The sequence below is a fragment of the Neofelis nebulosa genome, chromosome 14 (genome assembly GCF_028018385.1).
Source record: "Neofelis nebulosa isolate mNeoNeb1 chromosome 14, mNeoNeb1.pri, whole genome shotgun sequence".
In the NCBI taxonomy this organism is placed as follows: domain Eukaryota; kingdom Metazoa; phylum Chordata; class Mammalia; order Carnivora; family Felidae; genus Neofelis; species Neofelis nebulosa.
This window is the reverse complement of record NC_080795.1, coordinates 64,924,244-64,942,262: the sequence shown is the minus strand read 5'-3', so window position 1 is coordinate 64,942,262 and position 18,019 is coordinate 64,924,244. Positions and strand designations below refer to the sequence as shown.

Below are 18,019 nucleotides of genomic sequence, written 5' to 3'. Positions count from 1 at the left end.
GGATTCAGTTTTTAGAATGCCCTCTTTCCCAAAATGAAAAATACTATTCAACATAGAGTTTCTATGGGACCCAGGAATGCCGGTCCTAGGTATACACTCAAGATAATAGAAAATATATTTCCACACGAAAATTGTATGTAAGCGTTCATATATTATTTATAGCAGGCAAAATGTGGGGGGAAAACCCACAAATGTCCATCAACTGATGAATGGATCAAAAAATCGGTGTATTTATACAATCAAATATTACATAGCAATAAAAACGAAATACTGATACATGTCACAATATGGATGAACCTTGAAAACATTATGGTGAGTGAAGTAAAACTACATATTGTACAATTCTCTTCATATGAAATATCCAGAATATACAAATCTACAGAGGCAGAAAGTAGATTAGCAGTTGCCAGGGGCTGGGGCAGGAGGAGAATGGGACCAGGGCTTCTTTTTGGAAGGTTAAAATATTCAGAAATTAGACAGAGGTGATGGTTGTATAAGTATATGAATATACTAAATGCCAATGAATGATATGCTTCAAAAGAGGAATTTTATGGTAGGTGAATTACATGTCAATAAAGTTGTTATAAAAAAAATAGAATGTTCAATGTCATACTTCATATCTATGGAATTATGTATTGTTTCTCAAAGCAAATAATCCATAATTTCTAAATCCTTATTCTAAAAAAATCAGCAGATTCAAAGTCATGCAACAACATGTATTTCTAAAAGATTTCTTTAAAAAAATATTTTTAATCAGTAAACATTGGTCAGTCTTCTTTCCAAAGATACGCTCAGCAAAGCCGTTAAGCCATCTCTGAAATTATACAGGTGTCTGAACGCACAGCAAAAACAGATAGAAATAGCTTCTCTGGGGACCAAAAAGCATTTACATCACCTTCCACGAAAATGTTCCCAAATTTGAAGATGAGTAAACTTGTATCTCCTGGAACACCTTCCTCACCCCCAAATTTCATGTATTCTTTCTTTGGCCACAGACTCGCCATAGCTGAAGAGTAAGGAGACCTGAATGTATTGGCAAACTGCATCCACCTGCATCGCGACAGTCTCTGCTACCTTGGGGGGAAACTTTTGCCCGATGAAATGAAGAAGACAGGAATGTCCCATCTCCTCCTAGATCATTTCCACAATTCTGTGTGGCAGTTCATGTTTCCAGTAAGAGCCAAAAGCTCAGGGAGCGATATTGCTCGCCGAAAGACATCTAGTTAGAAGCCATCGGAGGCGATGTTCAGACTCACAATGAACTGTGAGCAGGTTTCTCCCCGCAGTGCTGCTGCTTTTATGGATGTGCTTTTAACAGTGTAACTGATGAGAGAGCGTCACGGTAGAGTGATGGCCAAATGAATGGAATTCAGAGTCAAATTACCTGAAGTTGAAGTCATCTTTGCCACTTGTCCATTAGGTACTCAACTTCAACTGCCTTAATTTTAACATCTGAAAAATGGGCCTAATGAGGTACCTCTCTCAGAGAGTTGTTTAGGAGTATAAAATTAGATTTAGTCATTCAACAAATATTTACCCAACACCTATTATGTGCAGGCTGTATTTTAGATACGGCAGATAAGTCATGGCCAAAAAAAGGCTAAGATTCTTTTCTTTCTGATTTTTCTTTCTGCAGTCTGAGGGTAAGAGACAATAAGTGAAATGAATATAGTATATAGTATGCTCAATGTCAATAAATGCTATTAACGGAGACAATTTAAGCAGGAAGGGGATAAAGCATGCTGAATATGGCAGCATATGTAATGAACTTAACAGGATGACTGTCAGAGTAAGAACAGAGTAAAATTAGAAAATATTATTGTAATTAAGAACAAAAATGTTTATTTCAAATTTTCCATAAGATGCTTTACCTGTACATTCATAATGCTCCTGATTCCAGGAAAACAACAACAACAAGCAAATAAAAACAATAAAAACCCTGAGCAGAGAGACAACTATGAAGGATAAATTGAATTGGCTTCTGCCTTTGACTAGATTGAGAGAAAAGTTCTTTCCAGACGTGGACACAGGGCCATTCCTCATAAAGCTGTTCCCACTGTGTTCTCAATTATGAGCTCCTTGCCTCCAAGGAGGGTGGAGTATTACTTGGGTATTACTAGAGTGGAAGAGAAGAAAGGCTGAACATTCTCAGGGCAAAAGTCAATCTTCCTGCAAGGAGTCCTCATTGACTCTGTCGATGCTGGGATAGCCAGTAAGATCTTGTAGGCATTTCTCAACCTCTTAGACTTTTGAGAGAGTGTGGGTACTGCTAGGTTAATTCCTGACTCCTGATTTGGATACTACCTACCTGGAAAAGTCATCACAGGATTGTTTTGCAAAGCAAGGTATGATACACCTTTCTTTTTTCCTTCAGGCATTGGGAGGTGGGATATATGAGGCGGGCTGGAGCTTGAAAAAGCAAACAGGACCTGAGCAGTGGTTCTTAGATGTCCATTAAAAGAACCTGTAAAACTTTAAAAAGACAGAGATGTCTGGGTTTCCTTCCAAGATTCTGATTTAATTGGTCGTAGATGTGGCCTAGACACTGAGATTTTTCAGAACTCCCTAGGTGATTCTCTTGCGCAGCAAAGATTGAAAATCACTGATCTAGAATAAAGATTAAAGCAAATGAACAGCTGTGGTAGAACACAACTTGAACTTTGTGAGAGAGTCAACAATTTAGGCAGCAAGGAATGCCCAATGGAGCAAGGGGCTGGAGACGGGCAGAGAAGTTCTTATAAAGTGGTGAAAGAGAATCTAAGATTGGTAATAAGAAACTTGAACTGCATGAAAATGTAGTGATTCCATAACGGAAGTCTTGCTGTATATATAAAATTGCAATGATTATTGTTTTTAATAAATTACTCCCTCTTTAAAGAAAAAAGCAACATTGAGTGCAATATTCACATTTAACCATGGGTGGTAGACAAAATAATGCATCCCTCCCCTCAAGATGCCCACATCCTAATCCTTGAATCCCATGAATATGTTACCTTACATGGCAAATGGAATTTTGCAAATGGGATTCAATTAAGGATCTTAAAATGGGAAGATTACACAGGATATCTCTGTGGGTCAAATGTAATCACAGGATCTTTCTAAGAAGGAAACAGGATGAAAGTCAGACAAAGGAGATATGACCATGGAAACAGAGGCTGGTGTGATGCTCATTGTAGGTGGAAGAAGGAATACGAGCTAAGACATGCGGGCAGCCTACAGAAGCTGAAAAAGACACGGAAATGGAACCTCTCCCAGAGCCTTCAGAAAGGATATAACCCTGCTGCAATCTTCATTAGCCTTGTAAGACTCATTCTGGACTTCTGATTTCCACAACTGTAAGATAATAAATTTGCTTTGTTTTTAATGTTTATTTATTTTGAGAGAGACAGAATGAGCATGTGCACACACACACACACAGCCACACACACACATACACACACGTGTGAGTGGGGGAGGGCAGAGACAGAGAATCCCAAGCAGACTCTGTGCTACCAGTGCAGAGCCCAAAGTGGGGCTGGATGTCACAGAACTGTGTGATCATGACCTGTCCCGAGATCAAGAGTTGAATGCTTAGCCAACTGAGCCAACCAGGTGCCCTAAGAAGTTTGTTGTTTTTCCCCCCCCCTCTTCCCCCATGGTCTTCTGGGAACAAACTGAAGGTGGGTGAGGGGTGGGTTAGAGGGGAAAATGGGTGATGGGCATTGAGGAGGGCACTTGGGATGAGCACTGGGTGTTGTATGTAAGCAATGAACCATGGGAATCTACCCCAAAAACCGAGAGCACACTTTACACACTGTATGTTAGCCAATTTGACAATAAATTATACTAAAAAAATAATAAATTAATTAAAATAAAACAATAAAATAAAATAAAATAAAATAAAATAAAATAAAATAAAATAAAATAAAAGATTGGCACAAACCTCCCCTCCCAAAACAACAAAAGTTTGTTGTTTTAAGCCACTAAGTTTGTGGTAATTTCTTACAGCAGCGATAGGAAACTAATACCCATGTCTTTAGAAAGACTAATACTTTAGACCAGAAGGCTGTCTCCAAACCTCTAGAAAGCATCCATCTACTATTTTGTAGCTAATAACTGAATTGCAGGCTTCAGTTCAGGAAGAAATAGACAATGGAGTGCTAGCTTAGCCAGGCAACCCTATTAAATGTTGGCAAAACCCCAAACATCCCAGTCATTGGATTCAGTGCAGCTACTTAGAATAAAATGCACCTGGAAATAAATTCCATTACAATGAACTCATCAGCGATGCCAAATCTCCTGCAGGTATTCAGGCTGCACCAGAACAGCTCTACTCAGAGGCTTTCAAATTTGGCTGCATAGTGGAATCCCCGAGGAGCTTTTAAATATCCTCAGCCACACCCTAGACAAATTAAATCTGAAAGTCTGGGGGTAGGACCTAGTAATCCTTGTTTTCAACAAATCCTCCCCAGCCGTGGTTCTCAATGTTAATGCACATACTAATCACTTCAAGATCCTGTTAAAATACACAAGACTCTGCATTTCCAACAAGCACGCAGGTGATGTCCACGACAGTATCTTTGACCAGCAAGGTGATGTAATGTCTTTTTTTCTTCTGTGATGAGACCTTCCCTAGTTAACCAGCAATCTAGAAAGAATTACTTGAGATTTTTTTTTCCAGAAAGAATTGAAATGGCAGGCTAAGAAATCATTATGTGAGAGTAGCTGGTGGAAAGGCAGGTATCACTGAATTTAGCTTTCTACGTCTTTTGGTCTCCTTTGCTTACTTCCTAATCTTGTAAACATTAGTTTTTAGCTACCACATATCCATTGCAGCTAAAAAGCAAGAAATACTAATAATTTTTTTGTTTAATCTTTAAAAATTTTTTTTACTTTTTTTAAGAGAGAGAGAGAGCGTGAATGCAAGTAAGGGAGGGGCAGAGATAGAGGGAGGGAGAGAATCCCAAGCAGGCTGCACACTCAGTGAAGAGCCAGATGCAGGGCTCGATCCCACAACCTGAGCCACCCAGCTGCCCCTTTTGTTTAATCTTATATGGTGTGGGAGCATATAGCATTGAAGAATCTCCAACTTAATTCTTCTGTTGGCTAGTTCTCTATCCCTCAGCTTATCTGATAAGAGTTTCATTACTTAACAAAACTCATTCATTTTATTCCATGTGACAACACATAATACAGGAAATTAAAGCTTATACAAATATTGGAGGGGCTGGGGAAGCTGCTGCCTGGGTTCCTGACATCAAGAAGTACTAGATCTATGGGAAAACATAGGTGATTATCTCAGGTGCTTGTGGAGCCCCCAAGTGTCGGCTGAAAATCCTCTGTGAATTTCTGGAACCTCAGGAGGGCTTCCCCCTCAGAGTCAGCTGCCTGCAGCACGAAAGCACCACTGTGCCAATCTGGTCTGCTCTCTGCCCGTGTATCCTTTGGCAAGTATAGCCAGGTATAATGACTTTTTTCTCATCCACCTTCTAGATCTCATAAGAGCACCTCTCAATTGCAAAGTCTAACAGAGGAAAGAGATCTGGGAAATGCATCCCCAGGTATTCCTGTTGGGATACAGAGCAGACTAGGATCAGTATGACAATGCCGGGCTGACGGTAGCCTGCCACATTAGGTTTTCAGTTCAATTCAGCAACTGTTTTCTTGGATCCTACCTGAAACTAGACTATGTGGGGAAACAGAAGACAAAGAAGAGATGATGTTTCCTCTCCAGGCTCCCCCAGTCTGTTACAGGAGGTCAGACTCACACACAAGCGGATCTGAAGTTCAATTCAACCATTTAAGCTGTGTCAAAAGGATGTACCTGGTCTCATTTAGGATGCCTGATCTCCTTCAGATTTGAATAGTTGCAATCTGGGGAAACCTTCTCTTTCATCAGCCTTTCAACTGCCATCTTCCTATTTGGTCAGGAGTACAGGAAAAGGAGTTCATCAAAAATACCAAAACAGAAAACCAGAAAACAAACATATAAACAAACAGAAATATTTTGGTTTATGCTGGGCATTGAATAAAATTTATATGAGAAAGGACACAGGTGAATATAACCTCTGAGCTGCGCTGCCGCATGCCATGTATAAAAAAATTACAATACACATTTCATGTGCATAGTGTTCCTCTTAACAACAAGCACAGAACAAACATACAACTGTTGATATGTTGTAATAATAAAGGGATTGAGTGTATCCTTCTACTCAAATTTTTATGTAAACTATGTTGAATTTTTTTCTAAGCATTTTTTAAGTCACCAAAATAAAATCAGCATGTTTCTTTACTATTTATCTTGAGTCATTTTTACTTTATAAAAAAAATTTGTGGGGTTATCATTTAGTGATTCATGGACTATCAGACTCATTGTTGGCATTGGACAAATGTTAACTGATGATAACTCTGATATAATAATCATTATGTTTACATGTGCAACCATGAAAGGGTAATTTCCTTTCAGCCAATGGAACATGAGATGCCATATGAGTAGATACTCAAACAGGTTCTCCTTGAGGTAAGTATGAACATCTTGTCTTTTAGGAAGTCCTTCTTCAGTGTATTGGAAGGTCAATCTTTTTATTTAAAAATCTCAGGGAGAAAAACAGCTTCAGAAAGGTTATTAATTTTCTCCATAGTAAGGATCCTGGAATTTAATATTTCAAGGGGACTTCTGTGCAATGAACTGAGTAGCTCCTTAGACTGAAGTTTATAATTGAGCCTCCATGCAGTTGGGAATGTTTTCATTTTCCCCAACTGATTGGGAACCCAAGCTGCAAAATACAATAACAGATGTGAAGAGCCACTCGAGAGCTTCTTTGGACTGACCAGAGTTAATGTGTCTCCATGATGACTCTTCCTGTTAGTAAATTCAAGACCAGTGGTCCTAGAGTTAAAGAAGCATAAGATGCTATTAAAAATGAGTGCACCACAGAGGATACACTGAAAAAATATATCGCATTTAATTAAGTATTCCCAGTTATCTAAGCCGCCCATTCACACGATAAACGTGGTTTTTGGAAGCTTCAACAGCCCAGCCAATAACTGAGCAGTAGTTGGAAAAGTAAATGAAGTGCAAATACTGTTTGGGAAGAAGAGAGTAGGCCAAGACATTTGCCACTTCAAAGAAGGTGAGATAGGTAAGCAACACAGGTGAGTACCAGTACAAATGGCAAGTTGATGATCAAGATGGGATGGGGAGAGGCTGAATAGAGCCTCTGTCCCTTGGGTCTACTTTTTTCTAATAGTTCTTAGAGATAGATAATGGAGACCCAAACTGGATAAACTGAGAGGGTATCTGAGGACTTGCAAAGTCTCAGAGCTTTCTAGAGCATGGGCATTCCAAATCACATTTGGAGACAAGGATACCAGCTTTGCAATGAACTTTGTAACTAAACTTAGAAACAAGATTTAATGAGTATTTTCATCTTTAGTTTCCTGTTTTGTTCATTTTAAAGATATGTTCTGATATTCATGGTCTACAGACAATCCACACTTTGTAAATAGCATATCATTTACCATTTGGCAGCATTTTTTCCTAGACTGTTGGTGTTATCTTCAGGGCCAATCAGTGTTTGTATAAATTTTCTATAAGAACAGGAAGACTGTATTTGTTTTCTTCTCAAAAGTAAAATTGCAGACATTTGGTACCTATCTAAATTCATCCCAATGCAAGCCAGAGGTTTTCGCAATGTTGGATTTCCATAATCCCACGCAAGAAAGGACACAGATGATGTCTGTATCTGTCTTCTTCACTCACTCCTCTTAGCTATTCCCTTTGGTTAGTCTCCCATAGCATGATAGAGACTAGTATTCCACATTTCCTGACATCGCCATATTTAAATAATTGGCCATTATAATGAAACTGACTGAAACTTTAAATCGTGTCTGATTTTCCATTATGTGAAATCACACAATAACCAGAAGCAGAAATCAGCGCATTATTATTGGAAAGAAAGAGCTAACAAAAAATGTTTTTGATCTTATAACAAAATATATTTGTTGATGCTATCTTGTTGGGTGCCTAGAGCAGACATGTCAGTGTGGTGGTTCTCAAACGTAGGTGTGCATCAAAATCACCTGGAGGGCTGTTAAGCCATAAATCACTCTGTCCCACCCCCAGAATTTCTGATCCAGTAAATCTTGGATAGATCTTGAAAATCTGCATTTCTAACAAGCTTCCACATGATGCTCATGTTGCTTATCTGGGTACCAAACTCTTAACAGCTACTGCTCTGGTAGCTAATGTTCCAAATCCCTTCTTCAAGGCCAATGCTCTCATCCTTTACCTCCATTTTCCTGGTGGTAATACTGCCTACTGACCACTCACAGTTGTGATGTTTATTGAAATTGCTCTTAATCTCTTCCAAGTTTAGGACCTCTCCCAAGGCTTGGCATGAATCAAATTACTGGGAAAAGGAGGGAAACAAAGGCTTTACCAACTTGCCTCAGTTTGAGATAATCTAAAGGGACATCCCAGTTACAGAGTTTACCATGGAGTCAGCAGAGGTCTTAGTCTCAATTGCATCGTGGGTCAGTTTTTCCCTCTGCTTCTTCTTACCTTATTCACTTCTTCAGGTATATCTTCGAAGACCACTCTCCTACAAACTTTGCACAAAATTCCCTGTCCCAGAGTCTGTTTTAGTGGAATCCATTATAAGGCAGTGTCAAATAATATTTTGCACTGAAGTGATTTGAACTGTTGCTCTAAACATAGTCCAAGTGCTCTGGCAGACACAGTGATCCCTATGCTTTCTACCATCACGGAAAATAAAATCTTTCACCATCTGGTCTGAAAAACATTGTTCGACTCTGTGTTGTCTTATTACATCCTGTCCTGTACCCAAAACTTTTCTTTTGCATTAAAGACTAATTCCATGCAAAAAATGAAATGTGCAAAGGAATTTACAAGCTCAGCTCTCTCTGCTCAACTTAGGTACAGCTCTCTTTGCTCAACGTACACTTTCCACTTATGATAAACTGATGTTTAAGAAGTATTCTAGCCTGATATTTCCTACCTGCTAACTCAGGATTCGAAACTACTGGTAATGTTGACATAAAAATGCTGAATATACCATTCAAAGTCACAAAACCCTAGGGTTAGTATACAAAATCTATAAAAAATTTATCAAACTCAACACCCAAAAAACAAATAACCTGGTTAAGAAGTAGACAGAAGACATGAATAGACACTTTTCCAAAGAAGACATCCAGATGGCTAACAGACACATGAAAAGGTACTCAACATCACTCATCATTTGGGAAATACAAATCAAAACCACAATGAGATACCACCTCACACCCATCAGAATGACTAAAATTGACAATACAAGAAACAAGACAAAGATGCATTGTTGGTGGGAATGCAAGCTGGTGCAGCCACTCTGGAGGACAATATGGAGGTTCCTCAAAAACTAAAAATATAACTACCCTATGTTCCAGCAATTGCACTATTAGGTATTTACTCAAAGGATAAAAAAATACAGCCTGGAAGGGATGCATGTATTCCAGTTTTTATAGCAGCATTATCAACACTAGCCAAACTATGGAGAGAGCCCAAATGCCCATGACTGATAAATGGATAAAGAAGATGTGGTATATATATACAATGGAATATTACTCAGCCATCAAAAAGAATGAAATCTTGCCATTTGCAGTGACATGGATGGAGCTAGAATGTATTATGCTAAGTGAGATAAATCAATCACAGAAAGACAAATACTGTATGATTTCACTCATATGTGGAATTCAAGAAACAAAACAGATGAACGTATGGGGAGGGAGAGGAGAGAGCGAAACAACCCACAAGAGACTCAATGATAGAGAACTGAGCATTGATGAGGGCAGTGGGTGGGAGATGGGCTAAATGGGTGATGGGTATTAAGGAGGGCACATGTTGTGATGAGCACTGGGTATTGTATGTTAAGAGATGAAGCACTGAATTCTACTCCTAAAACCAATATTGCACTGTATATTAATTAAAATTTAAATAAAAAAATAAAGTCACAAAACCTTATTAGTCTTTTACTGATTTTCCTGTTTCTCCTCACACTATCAAATTTATTTCTAATAACAAAGGATTTTACCTGTGGGAATAGAGTGATGAGGAAAGCAAAATAAGTTATAGGAAAAAGATAATACAATTTAATTTCTATAAAACATCATATAAAATATAGACAATCTAGTAGGTCTCACAATTTTTCCTGGTTTACATTTTAAAGCCATTTTATTTATTATTTATTAAAAAAATTTTTAAACCTTTATTTATTTTCGAGAGACAGAGACAGGCAGAGCATGAGTCGGGGAGGGGAAGAGAGAGAGGGAGACACAGAATCTGAAGCAGGCTCCAGGCTCTGAGCTGTCAGCACAGAGCCCGGCGCAGGGCTTGAACCCACAAGCTGTGAGATCATGATCTGAGCCGAAGTCAGACGCTTAACCAACTGAGCCACCCAGGCACCCCTTTTAAAGCTGTTTTAGATTTTACTTGTGTATAACTCAAATTAACTGAAAATATACTGTTCCTAGAGATAATGAAAAATGAAGAAACATTAAAAAAAGGAAAAAGAAAAAAATACCCGTCTCTTTGAATCTGATTAGCATGAATAATAATTTACCCACTTATTGTCTTAATGAGTAAATGGCGGTGTGAAACTCCCTTCCTCCACAACTTGTTTAGAGTTATGGCCCAAGATCTCTTTTGAAGTAGCTGCAAAGTGGAAACTCCCCAGTTGGCCAAGAGAATGCATAAAAGTGTTGGTGCCTTCATATGCTTGTGAAACTTCCAAAATAGACACTGTCTTATCCAAAGAGCTCACAAGAAGAAAGGAATTTATTTCAGAAGAAAATAAGTTGACAGAAGCAGTATCTGAGAAAGAAAAGTCAAAAAGCAAGGATGTATGAAACAAGAAGAGTCAGCAAGCAGCGGCATAAGTTCAAGTTACTTTGGCTTATCCCATTTTCTTTTGCAAAAATGTGTATTAACTAACTACTGGGCAGCTGGTATCTGTTGTGAGCCAAATGTCAGCAACTCACAAGATCCTACTGTGTTAAGATGTAGAACCTTCTCCATTCATCACATCTCTGAGCGAAGGTGCTTTTTCAAATGGACATACCAGGAAGGAGGAAGGTCGGGAACATGGTAGAGGTTCAGATGTCATTTCAGCCATCAGAAATGTTTTCTTCCATACCTTCTAATAGCCCTACATCTCTGCAGACTTTTTGCCTGATTATATATTTCATAACAGCTGGCACTCCGTAGGAAGTCCCTATCAATGCAAATTGAAGCAGGCAAGATGCTCTATTTTATTTATTTATTTACTTATTTACTTACTTATTTGTTTGTTTATTTATTTATTTATGAGAGCGAGAGAGAGTGAGTGGGGGAGGGGCAGAGAGAGAGGGAGACACAGAATCTGAAGCCAGCTCCAGGCTCTGAGCTGTCAGCACAGAGCCCAATGCGGGGCTCGAATCCATGAACTGTGAGATCATGACCCGAGCCGAAGTCTGACACTTGACCGATGAGCCACCCAGGCGCCCCAATGCTCTATATAATTTAAAGGGTACTGTTCACAGTGGGCAAATACTGGGTTTGGTCCTGCTTAGGAAGCCATGATGACCATCCTACTGCTGGCATTGGCAGACTATGGGGAAGCAACAAAAGCTAGAATGATTCAGAACAGGTAACTATCATGATCAGAAGTATGCCATGTAGGGCTATACAGCTTGAGTCTCTCTCCCTGCTTATGCTAGTCCAAGAGGCAAAGCACTTGTGACCCACAAGTCACTGAGAGCAGGTGTCATCATCTCTCAACTAAAGGGATGTTATATGTGCTTGGTGTACACAACCATTGAAGGACAAATCATCTTAAAACTGAATATAATATTTCATAGGTTACTTTAATATCCAGTAGATATTTGCTGAGAATCAATTATCCACCTGGCACTGATGGATTTAAAGGAGCTCAGTAAAGGGTAAAAGTAAAGTACATGAATAAAAGAATCGTATGACAAGGCACAACGGAATGTGAAAATTATAAAAGTGAAGTTAAAATGAGAGAAAACCATGTCAAGAACAGTTACATCTTAAAGGCAGTGCTTGATTTCTGGTACTAATCTTCAGTTGAGATCTACCCATATGCATGCACTCAACACACATTCACCAAGCATTTAGTATGAACAGGACACCTTGCCTGGTCTGGGAATGTTATGATAGAGTAAAATTAAATGTACTGGAATTTGTGTTTGGTACAATCTGGACAAAGTTTAATTTCAAGAGTTTGCTGAACCCTTGAATAATATAGTATGCCTAAGGTGGAATGAGCTATCCTGGAAATATTCCTTACAAATTTCTTAAAACTTTTCTAATTGTTGGGCAACAGATAGATTTTAGGAGATATCCATACTTTGTACTCTTTGCTTAAATGGTTGTAATATATTGAGTGACTGATTTTCCCAGCCCTGCTAGCCAGCGATCAATAACGGTAACAGGTAACATTTACATTTACTCTTTATGCAAGATACCACACTAGATAATGACCTCTTTTACTTTTCCCAGAAACTCTTTGTGGTAAGAATCATTGTCTTCATTCCTTCATCTAAGCCGAGACGCGGGGAAGTTAAGTAACTTGTACAAATCCCACGGTTAGAAAGAGAGAAGGTGGGACACAACCCAGGTCAGCCTAGGTCTTTGGCAGTTGAGACCCCAATCCCCACAGCACTGCTGTGATCCCCAGGATCCTTTCCTATACTTCATCTGCAATTTGTGGATTTGTATTTCCCTGAACTCAATTCCCACACAAATAATAATGACTTAGCCCACTGTTTCTGCCTACCAACAGCACTCTCTTCTGTGAGTTTTAAGTGTGAAGAGTGGGAATCTTAGCTGCAAGGATGATATTTAAAATACTTAATATACGTTATGGCACAGCCATGGGTTAATCATAAGAATGCCTGACCCAAAGACACTAATAATATTTGTTATTTGTTGTTATGTTATATACATATTATATATTTATCATTTATTTAACTGATATGGCCCTCCTGGTGTGAACACCAGCTGAATATCAACTGTGCCTGGCACACTCATACATCGAGATTCCTTTATTCCACTCAGACAAATCTTAACGTGGACAACTCTCTTTGCTTACTTCATAGAACTGTCATAAACTATTATGGGTGTCCTACTCCACACCTCTTTACTATATCTTTACCTTTCACCTTATCTTTAGTGTACGAGATACATTATTTTGGGGCAAAGTGTGTAATACCTTTACTTTACCTTTAAATGTATCCCAGTAGGGATACCCTACTGGGGTGTGTGGGTGGCTCAGTTGATTGAGCATTTGACTCTTGATTTTGGCTCAGATCATGATCTCACAGTTCATGAGATCAACTGCATGTCAGACTCTGAGCTGACAGCATGGAGCCTGCTTGGGATTTTCTCTCTCCCTCTCTCTCTGCCCCTCCCCTGCTCACTCTCATCTCTCTCAAAATAAATAAATAAATAAACATAAAAAATGAATTCTAAATGGGCTACCCTACATTTTGGTATGCACATATCACTCCAGAAACATAATAATAGCTGAACTGAAAGTTAACAAGCCTGGACAAAGAGTTCACTAAGTTGCATGAAACAATGGATGTCCAACATTTAAAGCAAAGTCGCAGATTTGAGACCTATACACTATATAACAAAGTAGCAGGAGGACAGCTTTTTTAATACATTAGTTTGTTCATCAGGCCAAAGGACCTTACTCATAATATTGTTAGGAACTGAAATCAGCAAGAGGGAATTTAGATAAAATCATTATATATTATTAGTATACCATACACCTGCCACTATACTGAGAAGTTCTTTAAATCTCGTAACAACTCCATCACACCCATTTTTCAGATGAGAAAACCAAGACACTGGGAGGGAGCAGAGCCAGAATTTAAGACCAGGGAGTTTTACTCTAAAGCCCATATTCTTTACCACAGTGATTTACTACTCTCCATCATATAGAGGCTAAGAACTCATAAAATATGTAGTTTAAAAATGGAAACTCCGGTCAGAATTTTTAAAAAATTTCTTTTAACATTTATTTATTTTTGAGACAGAGACAGAGCATGAACGGGGGAGGGGCAGAGAGAGAGAGGGAGACACAGAATCAGAAGCAGGTTCCAGGCTCTGAGCCATCAGCCCAGAGCCCGACGCAGGGCTCGAACTCATGGACCGTGAGATCACGACCTGAGCTGAAGTCGGACGCTCAACTGACTAAGCCACCCAGGCACCCCAGGTCAGAATTTTTAATAGCTCTCCTCACAACAAGCAAAAATTCCTTCTATCTTAAATGAAAGATCTTTAACATCTAGCCCTGGCTGTTTGTCCAGCCTCATCTGTGGCCATTCCCCTATCTTGCTCTTTGTGCTATACATACTATATCAAATAAGCCATGGTTTCTTGTGCCTAATTTTCTTTGTAGGCGTGTTTCCTTCTTTCTGGACTGCCCCCACCTGCCTTATTTCCAACTCTTGCTCTAATCACTATCTCAATGCCATCTACTCCAACAAGCTCCCCTGACTGCCTCCATCAAGGCATACGTTCGGGTACTTTCTCCTTGCTCCCACTAGGCCTTGGATCTATTGTCTGCATCCAGCATTCACCATGCTACACATTTATTTTCCATTTCTCTGTCTGCCTGTTCAGTATACACTATACTCGTGGTGGGAAAGAATAACCTGCCTTTATGACTTAGTAAACAGTCCATATTTAGAGAATAAATGATTGAATGACCAATTAATTGATCATATCAGTAAGCATTCTCTCTTTTAGTAGTAATAGAAAACCCAACTCAAAATGGTCTCAATAATAAAGGAAATATATCATCTTATATAAAAAGAATATAGCAGAACAATCTTGGTTTAATCCAGGAGCCTGTTGATTAACTAGCTTCTTTCCAGGTTCCTTTTCTTCCTGTGAACTCATGCTAAGGCTGAGCTCCTCAAGTGGCTACAGTATGGCTGTCTGCAGTTTTCAGAGCTTTGTACATATTTTTCTGTGCCCAGGGAAAAAAAAAATCTTTCTTTAACCCATGGAACACTTGCCAGCTTCATGCTGATGGGAATGATCTAGGTTTCTTAGGACAAGGAAAATATCTTGTCCTGGTTAACTTTTTTCTTTTTTACAAGCTTATTTATTTATTTTGAGAGAGAGGGAGGGAGTGAAGGGAGAGAGGAGGAGGCAGAATCCCAAGTAAGCTCTGCGCTGTTAGCACAGAGACTGACATGGGTCTCACAAACCGTGAGACCACGAACTGAGCCAAAATCAAGGGTCGGACACTTAACCAACTGAGCTACCCAGGTGCCCCTGTCATGGTTAACTTAAATCTGGTTAAGTGCTTATTTTTAACCGAAGTATTGTTCCAAGAGGGGTAGGATTAGCTTATGCACTTAAGACTCACCCTTAGGACTGGTGGTGAGTCCATTCTACCTCAACCCTATGGTTCCTATACAAAAAGGAAGGTGTGGAGTAAATGCTGCGAGGCAAAGTCCATGACATGTATGAATGTATGAATGGATTTTTCCACTCTGAACAGTCACATGCGCTTGTTTCCATCAGTGTAGTAGCATGACATTCTTCTGCAAACATTGCAAAATTGTCCTGTAAGACAGGCAACCTTCTGATGTCAAAATGTGATTTCTTACCATGATACTATCAGTTTCTCTGTAGTTTAGTAAGCTACAGCAATTGTCCATCATCGCTGTTTCTACTGGCAAAATATCTCAAACCTGAAGTCTTAGCATCTGACCTGAGGATTCCTCCCCAAATCAGAAGAGATCCAAATTTCCCAAGGGGTGTCTGGGACAGAAAGGAAGTTGTTATTAATCAAATGACTCACATGCTGAATCACAAAACAAGAACCATTTGGGGAAAGGTCGCCCTTCTTGGCTATAACTGCTGAGTGTGTTTCCAGTTAAGTAGATATCCTGAGGCCCTTTTAGGAAAAAGCCAACACTGGCCAACATTATCACAGTAGCATCAATGGCTGGATGATAATGGCCCACAATCCAAGGATACCTCCACCTTTCTTAGTTTTGTGTTCTCTGGGAAATCTCAGTCTGAGATGGGAATTTCCCATGTGCCAGAAATTCAGATTGTCAATGGAAGTTTCAAGGAAAGGCCAGCAATTCTCTACAGGAATGGCATTTAGAACACCCCTCCCAGAAACTGGACAGCCAATTATATAATTTTCTTTCTTCTTCTTAATAATTTACACATGAATTTTTACCATCCTAAAGATGGATATTTGTGCCATGATTTAAATATTCTGATGTTTAGAGTGATAAAAGAAATTTTAGGTCACTAAAAGGTAAAACTTGTGAGATTAAGCAAAAATTAAAGACTGAATGTTGAATATTTTTATTTTTTATCCAGGTTTGTCATTCTATGATACAATGGGTATTCAATATTTTTCCATTTTAAACAAATCCATTAAGGATCCTCAAAATGCTTCACTCATTTAATTATTCCATCCATCCATCCATCCATCCATCCATCCATCCATCCATGCATCCATCCATTCATTCCTCTAGGTTTTCACTTAGTGAGCACAAATTTATTTAGTGCCACACACTAACATATACACCAAGGGTGCTTCTATGATCCCCCTGAGTTGGTTCCTGACCTCGAGAACCAAGTCTAAAGCCCTGCTTCTCCTCCTAGTCATTCCATGGGAATGACTTCATTTTATATGAGAAGAGGGCCTGGTGGAGAGGAGAGGTCTAACTATGAGTTAGGCATCTCTGTTATTGCCACAGCAACCTTATTTTGCCCTTGGATCAGGTCCAGTTCTGTGAGGACAAAAGTGCCCTTGCCCATAAGCATCACAGGTGCAGAGTCATCTCCACTAATACTTGTATCCAGAGGAGTGCATAATACCTAGTAGGTACACAGTAAATAATGGGCACAACCACAGAAGTCAAGGCATAGATAATAAGGAAACTTGCTACTGGTAGCACAGCCCCATTCTCTGCCTAGTTTACATCCTTGGCTATGGCTCTTCCTAATGACTTAGAGCTGTGTCTCCTACAAAGTGGACTGTCTTTATACAAGCTTGGCTGTGGCCTTAATTGTTACCCTTAATTCTATCACAAACTTCATTGAGAAGAATATGCTTTAGTAAGTCAAATTATTTTAACTATTTTCCAACCACCCCAAACATTTACCTTTGAGCCCCAAAGCATGAATCTAATGGCTCTTTTTCAATTCTTCTTTTCCCCAAATTAAATTGGCTTTCTCCACGCTTAATCATTGTGAATGTCTACTAGCCTGATACAGACAGACTCAAGAGTTATCCACATTTGAAGATTCAGCTGCACTTGGAAGGGGGAGCAAGCTAGGGAAAAAGGGGAGGGGGAAAAAAAGAGGTTTTCTCTCCACAGAGCAGGGACCTTTACAATGCACCACAGTGTGTGAACAGAGCTACGTGCTGTGATACCATTTAGCAATAATGGATGGCTTGTGCTGCCCAGACTTAACAGGCCAGTGAGCAACATCAGGCCGCAGATGGAGTGCTCGGAGACTGCCATGCATTAAAAAAGGATGAAAAATAAAATTGTCTATGGCTATTGTCGACATATTTACCCCTTGTTTAGGGGTTCCCATGGCAACAAAGAGCTGTGACCGCTAGTGGAGGTGGGAAATCTGCACAGTAGGAGGGCCAACTACTTGCCCAGGAAGTGAATGCTATCTGTGTGCAACCACCCCCTCTAGTGACGACTTGGTGAATGGCAGGCCTTTTTATAGTTTTCCTTTGGCATCATGCTCTCCCTGCCATATGTTATGGCTCTTAACTTTAAAAGCATATTATTGTTCCATTAAATTAGCATGACTTATTTCTGAGGAGACTTCTAAAAGTCCATTGTTTTGAGTCTTTTCATTCTTGTTTTCCAAGGTTTCGTTTTGTTTCTGTATTTTAAACTAGATCTAGGAAATATTCAGGTTGCCAGCTAGAGCCAAACTCTTCTCCATAACCTTACCTATGTTTTCTATGTTTGG

The 18,019-nt window shown here is 39.3% G+C and overlaps 1 long non-coding RNA gene across 1 annotated transcript in view; it reads right to left on the bottom strand.

Annotated features, from left to right (window-relative positions):
• Window positions 1–18,019, bottom strand: part of LOC131494497 (uncharacterized) — a 127,840-nt gene that overhangs the window by 98,117 nt on the left and 11,704 nt on the right. The gene's annotated exons all lie outside the window — the stretch shown is intronic.